Below are 23,517 nucleotides of genomic sequence, written 5' to 3'. Positions count from 1 at the left end.
CCTCTCTGCCCCGAACCCCAACGAGAAGCAAGTACAAGCATCGGGGAAGAACCATCACACGTGCAGACGAGATCCATGATGAGGAAGAAGGATGCAGAAGCTGACAAGTAGAAAGACAAAGACTTTGTTAGACTGTGGCTTGGTTCGGGACACTCTTTCAAGCCATCTTCGAAAGGGTTAAGGGAAGCTGATGTGAACACTAAGTGCTGTTATATCAGAGTGAAACAAAATTGTTTATTTAAGCCACAGAGGAGCTTGTTAAAAAACTTTGGACAGAGGCATGCTTAAGCCTTGATAAGATGAGAAATACGCCAGACTCTGATTGTGGCTTTGATAATTTGAAAAGAGTACAGTATCCCGACTCGTTCCACACTGAGTTCTTATTCGGATTTGCCCATGGTGTTATCCAATGACAACGTTTCAAGGATTATATTTCAGTTTTTTCTCTATGTGCTGCGCTCATATCCAGCAATTATGGGGAGAACCTCTAACATTCATGCTTTTTTGCAAGATCCTAAAAAGCCCAATTGTAAGGAGACTACTTGCAGTAATCATTGAGCAAGTGCTGCAATTACCTAAGTATAGTGGGATAGCACAAATACCCCTATAACTTGATGCTGCACACAGACTTGTCAGAAGGGTTTTCTTTCATCTGATTGAAGAATACCCACATCTTGCTGGCAGACATACAGCTGTGCTCACATTTCTAAGGGATCCTAGAAACATTGCTAATCTGAATGTGATCTTGGAGGGAATTATAATACAATTGAGTCTATACTCTCAGAGAACCCACAGGACAGTGGTATGAAACTTTCCTTCGAGGGACAGATGGAGAAGGTTGTTGTTTCATGCTGAAAGAAGTTCATCATGTCTTCTGGACTAAAACAGATTTGAGGAGTTGATTGGGAGCTGGCGTATGTCATTGAACTGGTCAAGACATACTGAGAGCAGTTTTCTTCTTGCTGGAGACATTTATATTTCATATGGTTAAAAACTGCTTCCAAAGAAATAGAGATCGAGAGTTCGTTCTTATCCATTCAGCAAGTAGACAGTGGATCAAGAAAGAAAGTGCAGAGGCAAGACAGCAACTTCCAGGAGGAGTGCATAATGCTGATGTATTAAAGATTACTTTTTCCTTCCTTAGGCAATAAAGATGGGCAGCACTAATAGCAATTTCATGATACCTGATGTAGAAAGACATCCACGTTGTCCACGGAATAGGTGTTGTACATCAACAAAGCTTTGCCTTATTTATGGTTGCATTTTGTTTATAATCATACTGCTCTCACTCACAGTTTGCACATCTTATTATTTTGATGTACATGGAGCTAAGATTCCAGTGAATCTTCTTGAGCAAAAGGAAGTAGCAATTGTGGCAACTACTAGGCATCCAAGACCATGTAGTTATTCCTGTTCCAAAGGAAGATGACCAATTACCTCAGTCTGAGATAAGTGCCATTAGGCCATTAGCAATCAGTTACATGCAAAAAAAGGTTGTAAAAATTCTGTTGGGCACAAAAAGCAGGCTCGGCAAGATGGGCAGGATAAAAGGTTGCCAGACAATGTGCCTATACAGATAATGCATGCAAAAACACCTGATCCTGTGATAAATGACCCAAAGGTTATCCACAGAAGAAAGACACACATGGAGATTTTGCGAGACATTTTTATGCCCAAATGGTATCGTGAGAGGATGAAACTCTCTGAACTTTCTCGTACCCAGGAAACACATGTAGGTGTACCCCGTCTACTGATAGATATGCCTATGAATTATCCAGAAAGAAGAGGTTATGCTGGTACACTTCATGATATAATTATGGAAGGTCACATGAGGAGAATGAGAACTAAAAGAAACACTCAAGAAGATGATTTTGAGCTAAATTATTACCCGGACAGTACGGCACATTTGGGAAACAACATTTGGTACCAGCATATGAAGGAAGTAGGAAGAAAGACCTATGCTTCGTGTGTGCACTCCTGCCATACAGTATGGGAAAATTTAAAATGTTCATAGCTATCGAAATAGACGTCCAGACAGCTCATTGTTTTTCGCATATAGCGCTTTGCAAAACCAGAGGCCAGTTCATGGGTCGAGATGCCTACCTCAAATGGACAACTGAATGGACAGATCCAGATGAAGACGACTATGTACAGGATACCAAGACAAGAAACAGAGCCCACACCAAGAATGATGTGATCAGTTATGAGAAGCCTGGAGTAAAAGGAGCTGGAATCAGATGGGAAGTGAACAAGAAATTGGAGGTTGCAGAAAAATCTGCAGCGGACACTCGGAGATGGAAGAATAGAGGCCAAATGCAGATTTGGGGATCTGTGTTATCACCAGATGGATGGGAAGAAGGGGTGGTTGTCTGCAGAGCCTGGGTGATCATTGGATGCTATAAACCAGTCATTGACATTGTGCAGAATGGCTGCAAGCCATTATGGGCAAGACTTGCTAAACTACTAACTTGGGTCGAAGACAGAAGAGGACCCCTGCAGATAGTGCCATTGGAGAGTTCAAAGCAGTGCTTTAGAAATAATGGCACAAGAAAATTTGGAGAAAATAAAAATTGTGGACAAATCTTTGATGTTCCAGGTATGGAACATGGTACAGCAGTGATCATGGATCATTATTGGGCTTGTGCAGTCAGAGCCTATATCAGATTGCCTGCAGATTGGGGAGGAATATGCACACTGGTGAAGGTCCATGTTCCAGCTTTGGTGATTCCAAAGAGTGATTTGCACATTGACAATTTCCGGAAAGCAGATGCTCACCTGAGAAAGAAGAGATCTGTGGAGCTGATAAAGAGCATGAAGAGAGATAACTATTTCTCATTAAGTCAAAAGAAGTTTTTGATGCCGTACCATATGAGCATAGGCTGTTTAGCCAGACCTCATCTGTGTTCACGTTGATCTTCATGCCAGCTATCCAGCTTGGAGCAAACACTAAGTGGCTACAAATCACCAGATGGGAATTGCTGCAGACAATTAACACTACAATAAAGGGATTCAATGCGATCAGAGAAGAGATGAGAGCCATAAAATTGATGACTCTTCAGAACAGATACGTCCTGGATATGACTATAGCAACGGATGGAGGTGTTTGTGCAAAAATTGGAGAATCATGTTGCACATTTATACCTTCTCCTGATGACGAGAATGAAACCTTGACAGAGGCCATAGACATGCTGACGAACCTCCATGGTCAAATGATTGATGAAGTAGAAGACATTGCTGATGACAGCTGGTTTGGATCAGTCTTTTCTTGGGTTCCACAATGTATGGCAGACATGTTTAAGTTCCTTGGAGCCCTGAGAGTGATGGTATTGCTTGGATTGTGTGTGATCAAGATAATAATCGCACAGTGCAGGAAGACAGCAAAGAAAGCCATAGGGATGAAGATTATGATCGATGTCGAATCAGGATGAAGCCCAAAGACCTGACAGATGAAGAGACTTTGTAATGGCTAGTACCCATGCACCTGAGGGGACAAAGTTCCTGTATCTGAAGAATCATAAAAAATATGTGGGAAGATGGATCTACTGTAGTCCAATTGGACAGTGCGGGCTCATGACATGAAATAAGGATGAGCATGTGAAAACAGCAGGATGCCTGAAGGGGGTCATAAAGATATGGGTCCCAAAGAATGTGTTCTTCAGGCCAAGCTGCCTGGATGTGAAGGATGATGTGGGAGTGATTGGTGAATCGCCCTGAGGGGGGAGTATAGAGGCGGAGCCAAGTAACCCCAACTCAATCGACCTCCCCCTTTTACCTGCATGCTGGAAACCAGAGTATGTGATGTATACAGAACAGCTGAATCGACAACGAGCAGAGTATGGATTCAGTCCAGTACCAGTGAAAGGGCCAGTACCTAAGAGAATCTGGGAGCCAAGGTACCCATTGAGAAAACCATATCTGCATACAAAGAAATATGATGGCCATCTGAATGAATTCCTGAAGAAGCAGAGCCAATTAACGACAAGGATGAATGGTAGTGTCAGTAACCATTGCCAGTATATGTTACATGGAGCTGAAGATGAAGTACATAAAAGAGATGCAGTGACCAGAGAATGTTTATACTCTATAAGGCATCAAGAAAGTAATAAGGATAAGTGACATCTTGGGCCCAAGGTGAAGAAGCCTATGCCACAGAAGCAGATGAAGATATCAAGTAATTTTTCATGTGTACAGATGCAGAAGAAACGCAAGCAGCAAAGTAATTTTGAAGCTAGCTCTAAGCTTATAGTAAATAGACTGCGGCAAGCACCAACATATACATGCATAGGAATGAGTGAATTATGGATGTTTCCACTAAACGTATTATAGCATGTTGGACATTAGCAGGCCTCAGTTCAGTGTGTCGCAGTAAAAAGCAAATTGAATTTCAAGAAGAATATTAGCAAAAGGCGATGCTGAGCGAGCCAAGAAGCCAAGGTCTTATCAAAACTGAAGTGAAATGACTTTGGATACAATATTGTGTGAAAGAACAAAACTTATGCTCAGAAGGCATGAACATAACAAGGAAGACGTCAGAGGTCTATTAGAAAATAATATTAAATACACGAAAAGGCTCGATTCCATGGTCTCTAGTCACATGGAAGCATGAAGTTGGAGGAACGAGATGGTCACACCTACGCACGAAGCCAAGAACACTCTCAAGGATGAAGTTCAAAGGCCTAATTGACAGTAGACCACTAAGGTGATGATGGATTGATATGCTAATTGGTGGGAAGATAAAGTCAAGGCAACCTCACCAGCATCTGGATGGCCAGCCTGCAGTCTGCTAACGTAGGTCGAAAAGTACTGAAAGAGGATAGAGTGCCCAACCAATTGTAGAAGACCTGCATATTTAGGGGTCCTATAGTGTCTAAACCAATGGAACATTGTGTTTTTTAGTGACGGTCATAGTGGTCATTTTGTAGTGAGGGCTTAGTTGCCCCACCTGATGTTGAGTAACTAATCACATAGTTACACTTTTTTAGACTAGTATGGATCATATACTTAGATGTTCCCTCAGAACCAATAGCCCATACTTATAAGTATTTGTAGTTTGCCATGTAGGATGATGTTAGTACACATGTGATTTAGACGTCATTGATGACACATTTTGCTTATAAAAGTGACAATTTTTCTTAAAGTACTTTCAGTTTTGAAGATCAGGCAATTGCGTTGATGTTCATTATGCTCCCTGTTTTAGATAATTGTCATTAAAACGGTATTCCTTTTGTCAACTTCCTGAGTCTGCTCCATTATTGATGTATGAGTAAGGACTTCACCCCCATCCATCTCAAGGGTAATTGCTGCTCATCGAAGGGGCTGGGCTATCCAGTTCAGACTGCATGACCAAATAAGGAATTTCCTGGGTCTGCTCGACCTGGGGAAGGCAAAGGGACAAAATGTCCAAAGGACAGATCAAAGGACTTTGTGGCTTGGCCATTTTATGCGCTGGTCAATGTCCTGGACCAAACGCAGTAAACGCGGTTTGGACCATTGAAAAGAGTCAAAAATGCTTTAAATGTAACGGCTGCCATCAGCTGCGTCCTGGGCACACTTGTACATTCACCAAAAAATCCTTTTAGGGTGTCTAGGGCCTTAACAATGAAAAAGATCCCCCAGCGCACTGTACTGGAAAGTACATTGTGCACTGATAAAAAGTTATCAAGAAATGGCAACAAAGTGAAAGATTAAGGGAAACAAAGCCTCCCAGTACTGACAGTCTGAAGGGCATGTCAGTTTCCCCTTAACAAAATGAGCAAAAGCCCAGCGCAGTACAGCAGAAGGTTGGGCTCCACTAGTGAAAGTCAGGCTAGGATGGTCAGATAAAAGCAAAAGGTTGGGAGGTTCACAACTGGAGGGAAAATTACACATACATGGAAATCTTTCCTAACAACCGTACACTGATCGGGCTACAAAAACCTATGGTGGCATATAATAGTATATTGCTTACAAATATTTGAAAGTCAATCCGCAAAAGACTATGGTCATCAGACTGCGCAAATGCTCCAACGCGAATGGTTTTGAAATTATGTTTTGAATACCACTAGACTGATGGTGAAGTCGAGCATCAACTACTTGGGGTTCAGCATTATATCAGCTCCCAAAAGTATTTTTTGAGGAACTATTTGAGAGATAAAGTCACCAGATAAGTTGCACAGATTAAAAAAATAGACAAGAAATATGGTACATTTTCAATGATTCCAATGATAAGGTTCTATTGGGTAAAGATTATTCCCAGCTTGTCCTATGGTCTTGAGTTTCTCCTTCCTGGATAGTGAAGGAGATTAACAAATATGAAGCCCTGATTTGGCGGTCCGTTTTGTATTGCTTACCGAAATGTGTGCCATTACCAGTAATAAGATATGAATTAGGCCTGCAATCATTGCAAAGCTTGGTAGAATTGAAGGGACTGTCTTTATATCGAAAATTCTATGTGTGTCCAAAAAATGTACTATATGCGCTGTTGACTAAAGGTGTCAGGGAAGGGGTGTTACGGGAGGGCTTTGCATTCAAGCTGCTTAAAGAATGCCTGCAATTGCTGAAGAAGTTGGGGTTGCACTGGAAACCCTTTTGCAAATCCCAACGAATGTGAGAAGGCTGATACAAAATAATGATTGGGCCCAAACCAATGATGTAGTGATCGGCTCACAGTTATTCTCAGAGTCTGTGTGTGAATCCTCAGTAACAATACTAGACTCCTCCTCTGACTCCTCACCTGGCTCTTCTGTGGATTTGTCTGGTGAGTCGTCCTTCTTCTTTCTTCTTCGTGGAGTTGTCTTCTTGCCCTTTTTCTGGAAGAGAAAAGGGAAAGCTCGCCCGCAGGCTAATTTGCCCTATAAGCAATTGGCCAGGCAGTGGGGACTCCGCCGAGCCAACCCCAGACCAGGGAAAAGTCGTCAGGCAGAAAAACCTTGTTGTTTTTGAGTGGTTCAGGTAGGTACAGGTGGATAGTCTTTAGAAACTTCGGGAGACTCGGGAGACTGGCACCAAGAGAATCTAGCAATGGAATGATTGAGATATTTACAAGGCAATAAACACTAGGCCTGAATGAATCACAGAGAACAGTGCTGAGGAAAAGTAAACACGACTCCAAATACCAGAATGCACCCCACGAGGGGAAGCAAGAGGCAAAGAAGAGGCTCAGGCTAAGGAGAGATAGAGGGATCGGTCTGGGGCCATAGAACATTCACATGGGAAGAAACAGTAGCAGCACAGCCCAAGGTAGACATGTGGAGAAGGGCGGCAGTGCCTGCTGAAGCGGGAGCAGCAAGGTATGTCTGAAAGGCACAGCGCTGACAGGAGAAGGCAACAGAACGCAGCGCAGAGCCAAACAGGGGAGAGAGAGAGAAAGAGTGTCCCGTAATCTGGAGAGCGGAACATGAGGCGGAGAGAAACACAGAAGCAGGCAGAGAGGGCACAAAACTACAGAGCGTCTCACCTAACTGGAAGCAAGGGTTGCAATGCAGTCGGTGGCTGCACTAAAGCGGTAAAAGCCTGAGGTGGCCATGTTGATTTAGAGCACTAGACCGCTGAGCACATTCAGATTAGAACATGATGGCATCACAATGGATTATCCAGTGATTCCACAGCTTCCACGGCTGCATCGTGACAGTATGACCCCTCTACAGCTATATATATATATATAAATATATATATATTGTGTACCGGTACCCATGACCTCTCTGTTCCTGTATAGCCCTTCCAGTGAACAAAGTATTGTAATCCCCCCTTTCTGTAGTGGGAATCAGCTAGTCGGGACACCTCATACTCCTCGGAATCCTTGTCCGATGTGATTCCAGGTCTTCTTATCTTGCGAGAGTAGGGGTCCGGCAAATAGGTCTTGAGGAGGGATGTATGGAATACCGGATAGAACTTTCGCAGATGGGTGGAAGCTTCAGACGAAAAGCTACGGGATTGATCTTTGCTTCAATCCAATATGGCCCAATGAATCGAGGAGAGAACTTCCCTGGATGAATCCACCAATGAAGGTATTTAGTGGCTAGCCAGACTTTTGAGCCTACGTCCCACCAGGGATTTTGTCTCCTTCCCTTATCTGCCCACTTCTTGTAGGACTGTCTGCTTGTCTGCAGGTTCAGCTGCGCTTCCTAGTGGGTGTTCTTAAGAGTTTCCAGAAGCTGATCAAACGTCGGTACACTTGTGGGAGACAGACCTGTAGTTGGGATATGCCAAGGGTTAAATCCGTATGTGCAAAGAAATTGACTCATGCCAACAGTCGAGTGTTTGACGTTGTTGTACGCAAACTCAGCTAGTGGGAGGAATCCTGACCAGTCACTTTGTTCCTGATTTCAGAAGCATTTTAGGTACTGCTCGAAGGTGGCGTTAAGCCTCTCGGTCTGTCCGTTACTATCAGGGTGCTATCCTGATGAGAGAGCCCGATGGATGTTCAACTGTTTGCAAAATGTAGACCAGAACTTTGAGGTAAACTGTGTTCCTCTGTCAGAAACGATGGTAAGAGAGAGACCATGTAATCTGGCTATGTCTCTTATGAATACCTTGGCTGTAATGGAAGCAGAGGGAAAGCCATTCGTAGGAGGAAAATGAGCCAATTTGCTGAATGTGTCTACTGTTACGATGATGGCTGTGAATCCCTGAGAAGGGGGAAGGTTGACAATGAAATCTGCCAATATGTGTTGCCATGGCCCAGATGGAGGTGGTTCCTGCTGTAAGAGACCCACCGGTTTGGCTGTTGGATATTTTAACTGAGCATACAGGGGACAGGTAGAGACATATTCTCTTATGTCCTTGTTCATAGTCGGCCACCAAAAATGACAGAACATCAGTTCTAAGGTGGCGGCCTGGCCCTTATGGTCTGCCGTTGGAAGATGCTGACACCAAGGGGCAGCTTGGGTTTGCAGCTCCTTAGAGGGCAGGTACAACACTTCTTTTCTAAAGAGGAGACCCTTTGTTAGAGCTAAAAGTTGGTTTGTATTGGGAACATGATGTATGATGGCCTGTTAGACCTGTTGCAGGAATCTGTTCACTGCTCTGACAAACCTCTTTCCTGCTAGGATCCTCTCGTGCCCCTGGTAATGTCCGGAAACTTCTCCTACACTGCGTGATAGGGCATCTGCCAAGATATTGTCCCGACCTGGTAGATATGTGATCATGAAGTCATATTGTGAAAAGTGATAGGCCCACCTGGCGTGTCCGAATTATGACACTCCATTTGTTGCAGGATACAGAGATTGCGATGGTCTGTGTGTCCCTGGAAAGGATGGATGGCTCCTTGCAGGAGGTGACGCCACTCTTCACATGCTTGTCGAATGGAAAGGAGTTCTTTTTCAAGAACAGAATAGTTCCTCTCACTGGGACTAAGGTTACGGGAGTAATAAGCGATGGGATGTTCCAAGCTGTCTTCCCTTTTTCACAGCAAAGCCACTCGTAAGGCCCCTGCACAGGCATCGGTCTCTACCACAAACGGAATGGTATGATCAGGCTGTTTGAGTATGAGTGCAGATATAAAGGCCTTCTTGAGTTCTTGGAAAGTGTCTTTCGCCTTGCCTACCCAACAAACCTAGCACCTTTTTTGATGAGCGCCGTTATGGGGAGGACTATCTCAGAAAAGTTTGAAATAAATGTTCAATAAAAATTTGCCAACCCTAGGAACCGCTGCACATCCTTGACGGACCTTGGAGATGGCAATTGAAGAATGGCCTTGATCTTACTGGGATCCATTTGGACTCCGTCTTTGGAGAGGATGAACCCTAAATAAGGGACAGTAAAAGCTTCAAAAGTTAAATTTTCCGGTTTGGCCAGCAATTGATGCTGGTTTAAGCGATAGTGGACCTCAGAAACATGTCTGCAATGTTCAGATAAAGTGGATAAGTAGACCAAGATGTTGTCTAGGTAGACCACCACTGAAGAAAAAAGGAGATCAGCAAATAATTTATCCAAAAACCATTGCAATCGGGCTGGGGCATTCACAAGTCCGAACGACATGACTTGGTACTCAAAGTGACCTAGAGGTATCCGAAAGGCCGTTTCCCACTCGTCCCATGCTCTAATTCTCAGGAGGTGGTAAGCCCTCGCAGATCCAACTTTGTGAATACCCTGACTCCCTGTACCGCTTCGAGGATGTCCTTTATGAACATCATGGGGTATCTATCCCGGATGGTGAGGCTGTTATGTCAGCGGTAATTAATACAGGGGCAGAGTTCTGATGTCCCCTTCTTCGGGATGAAAAAGAGCGATGCCCCCGCTGAGGATGTAGATTCATGAATAAGCCCATTCTGGAGGTAACTCTCAAGGTACTCCTTGAGTGCTCTTTTTTCGGGCAGAAAAAACAGTAACATCCTTCCGAAAGGGACGGTGGCCTCGGGTTGGAGCTCTATTACACAATCTTCCTCGTAGTGTGGTGATAGTTTCCTGGTTAACACGTCGTAAAACATGTCCAGGTATTTGTGGTATTGTGGGGGAATAGAGTTTACACTGAAGTCGGGAGAAGGACGGAAACTCCTCTTTGGGGTTTACCATAACCCAAGTCCAGACAATTGCGAAGTCAGTACTGGGACTGGAAATGAACGGTATTTAACGTCCAGTCAATACACAGATTATGCCTTCTAAGCCACGGAATGCACAGTATGACTGAAAAGTGGGCGGGCCAAATTAGATTGAACGTGATAGTTTCATGATGTGACAACATGGCTACATGTAGATCCTTGGTTTCTTGTACGATGGGACTGAATATCAAGGATGTGCCACCCATCCCTTCAACCGGTGTGGGATTGGTCTTGTCTTGACGGGGGACATGATGCTCCTTAGCCCAGTTGTCATCCATGAAATTCCCGGTTCCTCCACCGTCAAGCATGGCAAGGACTTCGAGGGGTTGACCTTCTTCCATAAAAAACTGTACGATTGAACACCATGAGACGGTTATCCGAGGTAGGATCTTGAGGTCTTGTGTCGCAGGGATTGAACTGTCTTTTCCCTTCCTTCTCCCTGGTCAAGGTCGGGGTCTGTCATTTCCCTGACGGCTTGGGGGAACCTCTAAACAGTTCCTCAGAAGGGGCTTTTCGGATCCGCAGCACATACATAAGCCTTGGTTTTTCCGCCTTTTTCGTTCCGCTGCTTTGAGGGGCCCTCTGGCAGTACCAATCTGCATTGGTTCTTCAGTTGAAGGTTTCTCGGTCAAGAAGGGTTTATTTGAGGGGATGGGAAGACCAGCTCTAGTCTTTCTCCTTTCCATTTGTCACTCTGTTAAGCAGAATTCAATCTGCAAAGATAGGGTTACCAAATCCTGGAAGGTCGCCAGTCGTGTGCCCCGGGCAAGTTCATCCTTGATTTCTTCTTGAAGACTCAGCCAGACCAATGTTTTCTGGGCTGTTTCTGGCCAGCCGGCTTCAGCTGCCACTCTCTGAAAGGCGTAAACATAAGAGTGGACGTCCGAAGTCCCTTGCCGGATGTCTAACAGGCTCTCGTAGGAGGAAAACTGGACCTCAAGCCTATCGAACTGGTTCCTGAAGTGCTGTACAAACAAGGTATAGTCATTCAATGCGGGATCCGCGTTCGTTACTAGAGGGGTTGCACAGGCCAGCGCATTTCCTACCAGGTTGGAGAGAAGAAAGCCAACCCTAGCTCTCTCTTGTTCGTAGGCTTGTGGGCGGAAAGTGAAATACACCAACAGGCATCGAGAAACAACTTCAATTTCCTATGGTTTCCATCAAATTTCCCACATGGCAAGGACAAGAGAGGTAGGTTGCCTCTCTGGTCGTCCCTGAAATTCTTTTGCTGCCGCAAAGCCATGTTTTTTGCTCTCAGGGTTTGTATCTCAACCGTGAGTCCATGAAGCGCGGTGATGAGCTCTTGATACTGTTCCAAACTTGCCATTGTACTGCCTTGGCGTTGCAAACTCTCAGAGTCTGTGTGTGAATCCTCTGTAACAATACTAGACTCCTCCTGCGACTCCTCACCTGGCTATTCTGTGGATTCATCTGGTGACTCGTCCTTCTTCTTTTCTGGAAGAGATAAGGGCGAGCTCCCCCGGAGGCCACTTTGCCTTATAAGCAATAGGCCAGGCAGTGGGGACTCTGTGGAGCCGACCCCAGACTAGGGAAAAGCCGTCAGGGAGAAAATCCATGGTGTTCTTGAGTGGTTCAGGTAGGTTCAGGTGGATAGTCTTTAGAAACTCCGGGAGTCTGGGGAGACTGGTACCAAGAGGATGTAGCGATAAACACAAGGTGTGAATGAATCCCAGAGAACAGGGCTGAGGAAAAGTAAACGGGACTCCAAATACCAGAATGCACCACACAAGGGGAAGCAAGAGGCAGAGAAGAGACTCGGGCTAAGGAGACGTAGAGGGAGCGGTCTGGGACCGTAGAACATTCACATGGGGAGAAACAGTAGCAGCGCAGCCCAAGGTAGGCAGATGACGACGGGCGGCGCTGCCTGTATGTGCGGGAGCAGCAAGGTATGTCTGAAAGGCACAGCGCTGACAGGAGAAGGCAACAGAACACAGCACGGAGCATCTCAGGGGTGAGGGAGAGAGAGATGGAGTGTCCCATAATCCAGAGAGCAGAACACAAGGTGGGGAGAAACACAGAAGCGGGTAGAGAGGGCACAAAACTACAGAGCATCTCACCTAGCAGGAAGCAAGGGTTGCAAGTCGCCGGCTGGCTGCACTCAAGCCAGTAAAAGCCTGAGGCGGCCATGTTGATTTGGAGCACTAAACTGCTGAGCACGCTCAGAATAGAACGTGATGGAACCACAGTGGAGTCTCCAGTGATTCCACAGCTTCCACGGCTGCATCTTGATAGTTATATGCACAGATTAGGGCCCCATTACACGGATGGCGGTAAGGGTTTACCAGTACCGGTAAGGGTACCAGTGCCGGTAAACTCTTACCGCCTTACTACGAGGTCCCTTTGTGGGTCCCTACCTTAACGGCTGGTTTTACCAGCTGTTAAGGACGGGACCCGCAAAGGGACCTTGGAGGTAATTACGGTACCGCAATTTGCGGTACCGTAATTACCGCCTTCCCCATTCCCATTGAGCCCTATGGGGGCAAAAATGGGAATGGGGAAGTGCCATGGTGAATGGGGAATTACCGCCCCCACACACCTTGGAATAGGGCGGTAATTCTGCCATTCACCATGGCGGACTCTGTAAAATACTGGCGGCAACCATGGCGCTAATAGCGCCATGGTTACCGCCTTCCGTGTAATGAGGCCCAATTGTCTCCTTTGAAGAATTACTGGGCTGTGAGGAGCCCTACTTACATTGTTTTCCTAACAAGAAAATATGGCAGAATTGTATGCGCTTTCAAATGAATGTACTGCCGACGAGGGAGAACCTATCTATAAGAGGGGGTACGAGGGATGTCACAATGGTTTGTCGTTTCTGTAATGTGGTAGACTCTAAGGAAACGCTACCACGTTTGCTGGATGATTGGCAGGCCCTCAGATGACAGGGAATCACTTACTTAAAACATTTTGTATGGAACCCTGAGCGGGTCCTTTTGGATCATCTGTTGTGGGATATTCTGCATAGTAAACCAATGGCACAAAACTTGGCAGTAGTGAAATCTGTGGAATGTTACTTACTTTAGAGGTCGGAAATTAATACTGTAAGGACATGGTTTGCATGGGGGTCTGGTTTCATTATATCTCTGAGAGTGTTAATACATAATTGAATTCTTATCTTAATAGTTTTAATGTACACTGATGACGATATTTGTATTCCGTATTTTTGTAGCTTTGTATCTGTATTGTATTTTATATTTTGTACATTACTTCATATGTTGTGCTTTGTATCATCAACTATGTTGTATTTGTATTTTATGTTTGTATTGTGTTTTAAAAGATTATTTTGTAAAGGTTTGTATTAACCAAAACAAATAAATAAGTACATAATGATAGTTTTATAAGGGGCTGGCCTACAGCAAGCACTAGATGAAGAAGCAGATTACTGTCAAGTATGGGGAACTTTGCTTGCTGTTTGAAGGCCACCGTAGAGTCTGATTCTGGACAGGACTGAGCATAGAATTTGTATCTGAAACATAGCAGAATCTGAATGGTGAGATCTACTCCACCTCCAACAGAAAGGACGGCAAAGCAAGGTCGGGGTTGTTGGGCTCTTTGTTTTCAGAGCAGATTTGCTTGTATTAGTATTTAATGGGAATATCAGTATTTTGACCAGAAAGAGCTCCAGACACGTGATACAGAATTGGGAATGAACACTCTAGCTTGACTACCATCGAGGTTAGAATGATTGGCATCCCCACATGGAAGAATACATGCTCCACAGATTGTCTGGGCTGTTTGGAGAACAACAGACCCTGTATGTGATCACCAACTCCCCAATTACACCCTGTATGCAAGGTTATGTTTAATCCTTAAATTGATTGTAAATTCTTGATCGTTCGAATCTTACCAGAAAATAACTTCAATTCGGTGTTAAGTGGTGGGGACCAAATGGGACTAGTGGCAGGCCTTATTAAACACACAGAGGCACAGAGATCACACCCATGTGTGATGTACACGCTTGCTCAATCAACACTAAATCAGTTCCTGTCACATTAGAGTAGTGGGAGGTCACCATTAAAACATGCAGAAGAACAGGTTTTTAGTTCATAGAAACAATGTAGAAGAAATAGCCACGGTTAACTTTGTAAAAGCAAAGTGCAATGACACTGAAGCATGGTGAAGTATTTTTAAACATGCAGTCAAAGCTTGGCCCACTGCCATGAATTGTTTCTAGTAAATGCATGACCTTTAGCGGGCTCAGGCTGTCAATCATGTATGTGAAATCCGGAAATCAACAAGGTACCCTCCCTCTACACCAGTGGTCTTACAAACTGCGGGGCTGGCTCTCATGTGGGGGGTGGGGGAGGGGTACGAAGAATGTGGGGGGCAGGGGGTGTGAAGGTCTTCAAAAAAGAACTACAGTGACTGCTTTTAATAGAAACTATAAGCAGACGGGCCATATGGGAGGAGGTGAGGGGGGCTCTGCATCAATATTTTGACTCAAGGGGGGCTTGCAGGCCATTTGTTTTACTCAAGGGGGGGCTCGGCATAAACATTTTGAATACCACTGTTCTACCCACAGGCACACACACACACAGGTGCAAACACCGGCATGGCAACACAGCACATGCACAAAACATTGCACCTTTACTTTACTCAAAGAGAAGGGACAGCATGGGTGGCAGCTGCCCCACATACAGAGAAGCACAGCACGTGCACCTCCCCTCGCATCAGAAATGCCAATCATGTGGCTTTTTATATTTGCATTTATTGAATGTTATATAGCGCTTTAAGCCAAAGTGGATATGCCTGTGGGGCGCATGGCTGTGAAGGAAGCAGAGTCTGGTGGGTCCTAAGGCTGATGCTTTGACCCTGACGTTAATGATACCTTGAGTTTGGGGGGGGGGTGTTAGGTACCTTAAGGCTGGTGTTCCTGAGCTGCGCGATGTTACACAGGGCAGGCTATGGGGAATGGAACGTCCAGTTGGTCTCACTTAAGCGATTGATGCCATCCGGTGGGTGTACCCTGGAATGGGAACGAGAAGGGTGGCACCTAAAGGTTGAAGGGCCCATGATGGGATGTTGTGTGTGCACGCTGTTGGGCCATGAGAGGCACTAATGGGGAGGTGGTATGGGAGGTCGAATATGCATTCTGATACATTGAAAGGTGGGGGTGCAGCCTTTTTGCTGTATTGCTTGGAGGCACGGATAGCACATGACTGGATAGTGAATTGCATACAAACTATGCATCTTTGAAGGGGTCGGGGAAATGACTCCTGCGAGTTGTGGGGTGTGGGGGGGGGCAGAATGGACCCATCTAGGCCAGGCCGATAGAGGCTTCTACCACAGGAGACCTATACCAAGTCCATATGGGCTGGTCGCTCGGCTGCACAATCCTCTCCTTCAGCGTTTACCCATGCACACAGCATGCTGCTGATGGCACCGACACTGGGTGATGTTGTTGTTTTGTGCACGGTGACCACACACTGGGTTCATGCTGTGTCCAGGTTGGAAGACCCCTGAAGGGAAATGACAAGCGTGGCACTTGCAGGTAAGGTGCATTGCTTCATGCTTTGCAGCCAGCATGTTCGGCTCCTAGCCCTTCTCTCGAGGTGCAAGGAGAGGGCCGAGGGTTTACAACCCGTCACACTTGCGCCTAGAATGCAGCTGATGTGGAGCGCTGGGGCCGCACCAGAGCGTTCTGGGTGGCTTTCAGCATCAGAACTCCGAGCATCAACCCCAAAGAGATCAGTATAAACGGGGACACGTGATAGGCTAGCAGCGGAAGGCCCCGCCCATAACTCTGCTGAGAAGCATCCTTTCACCCACTCAGCCCATAGAGGGATGTGTTTGCATTCTGATACAGTCCCATTGGTGAGAAGGGAACTGCATTTAGAAGAAACCTGCTGGCTGGAGGAGGTCACCCCCTACGTGATGCCATCTACAGAGGTTATATGGGGTACTCTCTCAGGGCCCCTCTCACATTCACGACCTCAAATTCCCACCCACCAACCTATGCCCCCTGAACCTTTTGTGCGAGGCAGACTTACATAGTTCTGATTGGCCAGGGTGTCTGCAGTCCATAGGCGGAGGTCACGATTGAGACAAGAGGACTTGGGAGAGAGAGAAAGGACACAGGCGCAGATCCCAATCTGCACCAGAACCGCAGGTTCACCTGGCCTTTGTAGTAGATGGGGAGCTGGAGCGAGCCATGAATGTACATCGACAGTGGTCAGGGTGAAACAAGAGGCAATCATGCTAGGAAAGCACCATAGCGGAATATGGTAGCAGCCATGAAAGGGCTGTCTGATTTGAAAATGGCAGAACTCGTTTTTCAATCCTTACCCTGTGGTGCACAGGCCAGAAATCAGTCATAAACTGCTGAGCACGCTCAGAATAGAACGTGATGGAACCACAGTGGAGTCTCCAGTGATTCCACAGCTTCCACGGCTGCATTGTGATAGTTATATGCACAGATTAGGGCCCCATTACACGGATGGCGGTAAGGGTTTACCAGTACCGGTAAGGGTACCAGTGCCGGTAAACCCTTACCGCCTTACTACGAGGTCCCTTTGTGGGTCCCTACCTTAACGGCTGGTTTTACCAGCCGTTAAGGACGGGACCCTGGAGGTAATTACGGTACCGCAATTTGCGGTACCGTAATTACCGCCTTCCCCATTCCCATTGAGCTCTATGGGGGCAAAAATGGGAATGGGGAAGTGCCATGGTGAATGGGGAATTACCGCCCCCACACACCTTGGAATAGGGCGGTAATTCTGCCATTCACCATGGCGGACTCTGTAAAATACTGGCGGCAACCATGGCGCTAATAGCGCCATGGTTACCGCCTTCCGTGTAATGAGGCCCAATTGTCTCCTTTGAAGAATTACTGGGCTGTGAGGAGCCCTACTTACATTGTTTTCCTAACAAGAAAATATGGCAGAATTGTATGCGCTTTCAAAGGAATGTACTGCCGACTAGGGAGAACCTATCTATAAGAGGGGGTACGAGGGATGTCACAATGGTTTGTCGTTTCTGTAATGTGGTAGACTCTAAGGAAACGCTACCACGTTTGCTGGATGATTGGCAGGCCCTCAGATGACAGGGAATCACTTACTTAAAACATTTTGTATGGAACCCTGAGCGGGTCCTTTTGGATCATCTGTTGTGGGATATTCTGCATAGTAAACCAATGGCACTAAACTTGGCAGTAGTGAAATCTGTGGAATGTTACTTACTTTAGAGGTCGGAAATAAATACTGTAAGGACATGGTTTGCATGGGGGTCTGGTTTCATTATATCTCTGAGAGTGTTAATACATAATTGAATTCTTATCTTAATAGTTTTAATGTACACTGATGACGATATTTGTATTCCGTATTTTTGTAGCTTTGTATCTGTATTGTATTTTATATTTTGTACATTACTTCATATGTTGTGCTTTGTATCATCAACTATGTTGTATTTGTATTTTATGTTTGTATTGTGTTTTAAAAGATTATTTTGTAAAGGTTTGTATTAACCAAAACAAATAAATAAGTACATAATGATAGTTTTATAAGGGGCTGGCCTACAGCAAGCACTAGATGAAGAAGCAGATTACTGTCAAGTATGGGGAACTTTGCTTGCTGTTTGAAGGCCACCGTAGAGTCTGATTCTGGACAGGACTGAGCCTAGAATTTGTATCTGAAACATAGCAGAATCTGAATGGTGAGATCTACTCCACCTCCAACAGAAAGGACGGCAAAGCAAGGTCGGGGTTGTTGGGCTCTTTGTTTTCAGAGCAGATTTGCTTGTATTAGTATTTATTGGGAATATCCGTATTTTGACCAGAAAAAGCTCCAGACACGTGATACAGAATTGGGAATGACTACCATCGAGGTTAGAATGATTGGCATCCCCACATGGAAGAATACATGCTCCACAGATTGTCTGGGCTGTTTGGAGAACAACAGACCCTGTATGTGATCACCAACTCCCCAAGTCCACCCTGTATGCAAGGTTATTTTTAATCCTTAAATTGATTGTAAATTCTTGATCGTTCGAATCTTACCAGAAAATAACTTCAGTTCGGTGTTAAGTGGTGGGGACCAAATGGGACTAGTGGCAGGCCTTATTAAACACACAGAGGCACAGAGATCACACCCATGTGTGATGTACACGCTTGCGCAATCAACACTAAATCAGTTCCTGTCACATTAGAGTAGTGGGAGGTCACCATTAAAACATGCAGAAGAACAGGTTTTTAGTTCATAGAAACAATGTAGAAGAAATAGCCACGGTTAACTTTGTAAAAGCAAAGTGCAATGACACTGAAGCATGGTGAAGTATTTTTAAACATGCAGTCAAAGCTTGGCCCACTGCCATGAATTGTTTCTAGTAAATGCATGACCTTTAGCGGGCTCAGGCTGTCAATCATGTATGTGAAATCCGGAAATCAACAAGGTACCCTCCCTCTACACCAGTGGTCTTACAAACTGCGGGGCTGGCTCTCATGTGGGGGTGGGGGAGGGGTACGAAGAATGTGGGGGGCAGGGGGTGTGAAGGTCTTCAAAAAAGAACTACAGTGACTGCTTTTAATAGAAACTATAAGCAGACGGGCCATATGGGAGGAGGTGAGGGGGGCTCTGCATCAATATTTTGACTCAAGGGGGGCTTGCAGGCCATTTGTTTTACTCAAGGGGGGGCTCGGCATAAACATTTTGAATACCACTGTTCTACCCACAGGCACACACACACACAGGTGCAAACACCGGCATGGCAACACAGCACATGCACAAAACATTGCACCTTTACTTTACTCAAAGAGAAGGGACAGCATGGGTGGCAGCTGCCCCACATACAGAGAAGCACAGCACGTGCACCTCCCCTCGCATCAGAAATGCCAATCATGTGGCTTTTTATATTTGCATTTATTGAATGTTATATAGCGCTTTAAGCCAAAGTGGATATGCCTGTGGGGCGCATGGCTGTGAAGGAAGCAGAGTCTGGTGGGTCCTAAGGCTGATGCTTTGACCCTGACGTTAATGATACCTTGAGTTTGGGGGGGGGGTGTTAGGTACCTTAAGGCTGGTGTTCCTGAGCTGCGCGATGTTACACAGGGCAGGCTATGGGGAATGGAACGTCCAGTTGGTCTCACTTAAGCGATTGATGCCATCCGGGTGGGTGTACCCTGGAATGGGAACGAGAAGGGTGGCACCTAAAGGTTGAAGGGCCCATGATGGGATGTTGTGTGTGCACGCTGTTGGGCCATGAGAGGCACTAATGGGGAGGTGGTATGGGAGGTCGAATATGCATTCTGATACATTGAAAGGTGGGGGTGCAGCCTTTTTGCTGTATTGCTTGGAGGCACGGATAGCACATGACTGGATAGTGAATTGCATACAAACTATGCATCTTTGAAGGGGTCGGGGAAATGACTCCTGCGAGTTGTGGGGTGTGGGGGGGGGGCAGAATGGACCCATCTAGGCCAGGCCGATAGAGGCTTCTACCACAGGAGACCTATACCAAGTCCATATGGGCTGGTCGCTCGGCAGCACAATCCTCTCCTTCAGCGTTTACCCATGCACACAGCATGCTGCTGATGTGGGGTGCTGTGAACACTTCACCTCCTCCACTCCCTCTCCTTTTGGCACCGACACTGGGTGATGTTGTTGTTTTGTGCACGGTGACCACACACTGGGTTCATGCTGTGTCCAGGTTGGAAGACCCCTGAAGGGAAATGACAAGCGTGGCACTTGCAGGTAAGGTGCATTGCTTCATGCTTTGCAGCCAGCATGTTCGGCTCCTAGCCCTTCTCTCGAGGTGCAAGGAGAGGGCCGAGGATTTACACTTCTTTCCCAACCCGTCATACTTGCGCCTAGAATGCAGCTGATGTGGAGCGCTGGGGCCGCACCAGAGCGTTCTGGGTGGCTTTCAGCATCAGAACTCCGAGCATCAACCCCAAAGAGATCAGTATAAGCGGGGACACGTGATAGGCTAGCAGCGGAAGGCCCCGCCCATAACTCTGCTGAGAAGCATCCTTTCACCCACTCAGCCCATAGAGGGATGTGTTTGCATTCTGATACAGTCCCATTGGTGAGAAGGGAACTGCATTTAGAAGAAACCTGCTGGCTGGAGGAGGTCACCCCCTACGTGATGCCATCTACAGAGGTTATATGGGGTACTCTCTCAGGGCCCCTCTCACATTCACGACCTCAAATTCCCACCCACCAACCTATGCCCCCTGAACCTTTTGTGCGAGGCAGACTTACATAGTTCTGATTGGCCAGGGTGTCTGCAGTGCATAGGCGGAGGTCACGATTGAGACAAGAGGACTTGGGAGAGAGAGAAAGGACACAGGCGCAGATCCCAATCTGCACCAGAACCACAGGTTCACCTGGCCTTTGTAGTAGATGGGGAGCTGGAGCGAGCCATGAATGTACATCGACAGTGGTCAGGGTGAAACAAGAGGCAATCATGCTAGGAAAGCACCATAGCGGAATCTGGTGGCAGCCATGAAAGGGCCGTCTGATTTGAAAATGGCAGAACTCGTTTTTCAATCCTTACCCTGTGGTGCACAGGCCAGAAATCAGTCATGAATATATCAGTTGCATCACTGGTAGGGACTCATTGTATACATGATCCTCATCCAATCCCTTTGCAAGACCAATAACCAATCGCAGGTGTCTTTAATGTAGCCCTTAGAACACCAATTATCAGCATGGTAGAGGTAAGAAATGGTCTTGGAATTAAGGCAGGGTGTAGACTTTTGGGAGGCAGAGCAAGGCAGAGCAAGGTGGAGAACATACGAAGGAGAGAATAGCAGAAGAGACGAGAAAGGAAACAATTGAGGAGGAAAACACCAAGAGTGTGAAGGAACGATGAAAGAGAAAGGAAATTAAGGTATTGAGGGAAAGATCTGAATAATGGATAAAGGCAAAAAGGAAAAGAAAAGGAAGGCACTGGAGGTGGGACAGAGAACACTGCAGGGGAGGACGGTAGAGAGTGAAAGAACTAGACAGGCGGAAATCAATGGACGAGGGCTGAACAAGGGGGCAAGTGGTGGATGTCAACGGGCAGGTCTAGTGATAGTTACCAAGTATCATGTACCGCGACAGTGATCCTGCTCGCTTTCCTCCAAAAAAACTTAAAACACTCCCAGCGTACCTAGTACGCTCTCCTGCCCTAAAATATAGAGCAGGAATAATGCGTCTTCGCTTTAATCTATGGGCCACTATGGAAGTTAGGACTAAACGTAGACTAGCTAGACCAGATCAGAATATCTGTAGATTTTGTCAAGCCTCATCGAGAGGTGAAACATTGGCTCATTTATTTACAGAATGTGTACCACTCAGGGCTAACAGACAAGTTACCTTTGCTAGACATTGTCAATATTTGGGGAATGTTTCACCGGATGAATGCTGGTCGGTTCTGTTGGGTGCAAACAATATTGCAATCCAAATAGCAGCTGTCAACTTTCTCATTAGTCTTAAATTAGACAATTAATCAAAGCGAGAATCCAATCAAATGTTGCATATTATAGTTTTTCCAAATTCTTTTAAGTGGTGAATAATGTATATGAAATGTTGTGTTTTTAAGATTTATATAATGAATGTTAAAAAAATTATGTTAAATGTTGTACTTTTTACTTTTTCTTTTCTTGTGTTTGAAAGGTTGATTAAATTCAACCAAATCAATAAAAAAAAAAAAAAAAAAAAAAAAAAAAAGATAGTTACCAACATTGGGTAATACAGAGGGGCAAAGATTGACAATGCACCTAACAGGCACAAGGCAGTAGGGCCAGAGCTTGGAAGCAGCCAGAGTATCAGTGCTTAGAGCATTGAAAGGCTTGTAGACATGGGCCCACATGCTAGAAGCGACTAAACTTGAAAACAAAAGCAAAGCTGAAAACAAGGGAGCAAATTCACAGGCTGTCGGAAGCCCTATTCTGGATTCTGGTGGATCCAGAAAAAACATCAGGGAAATTAGCCAGAGCAGGATTTTAAAAAAAACGACAGGGGAGGCACCGTTGTTACCGGACCGGCACCGTTGGAATGAGGCCCAATCTGTTCACGTGAATGAACAAGACCTTTTCAAATTGATCAGTAATGCGTGCCTGTGTTGTATATGTATCTTAAACGTTTAGAGAGGGGACGTGTTGAATGTTGGAGTCCAGGGGAGGTATGGTGGCGTCCTTACCTGTATTGTTAGATGTGCAGATGAATGAGGAAGAGTGTGCTGGGGTTTCCCCTCTATTGTGGTGACATATGAGTGAAGAGGAAAGGCAATGTTGAGGTGGGTGTGAGGCACTTAGCGCACTGAGTTCAGGGATGTTTTGGGCTCAAGTGATTTGTCTTTAATTTTAAGTGTCAGGGTAGTTTTTGTTGAGCACAAAGGAAAGGCATGTTTTATGTTGGTGCAGAAGCAGAAAGGAGGTGTTAAGTGGATGAAAAGATGGGCGTGCCATTTAAATGTTACACTTTAGTGGTATTTTATCTCCTTGTGAAATATAGTGCATTGTTAGTTTATATTTATTTGCGGGCACATCTGAAATCTATTCGCTGGGTTTTCGACAGGATGTTAGAAAGGCTGAATTGACACAAATGAATAATGAGTGGGCTCCAGAGTAAACGACAAGGCTTCCACCTGAGTGGCAGTGCAGAGAAAATGTTGGGGTTAGCCTGAAGACAAATCATGCAGAATATTTAAATGAGTGTCAATATATTTCCAAAAAAGCAAAGTATATCATATTTATTTCCATAAATTACCATTATATTTTATTCAGTGATCCGCACCATGCTAGTAACTTGCTTTTCAATGATTTTAGTTTGCACAATGTCTCTCTTTTCAGGAGATTCGTTTTCACTGATATTTAGTGCCCTAAGCAGTCCCAATGGCAGCAGTCTAAACTGGCATTGCCCTTTTAAACACATCTGTACGACTTCATTGATTTTTTTCAGAGATCACCAATGGTGACCTTTTTCTTCTTTTCTGAGAAACAGCAGGTTAATGGACATAGTGAAGCAGTTTTAAAGCTGTTCTGTGTTTCGCAATACAG

Source organism: Ambystoma mexicanum, chromosome 1p, assembly GCF_040938575.1.
Source record: "Ambystoma mexicanum isolate Mex_15411 chromosome 1p, UKY_AmexF1_1, whole genome shotgun sequence".
NCBI lineage: Eukaryota > Metazoa > Chordata > Amphibia > Caudata > Ambystomatidae > Ambystoma > Ambystoma mexicanum.
Note: the sequence above shows the minus strand (reverse complement) of the source record.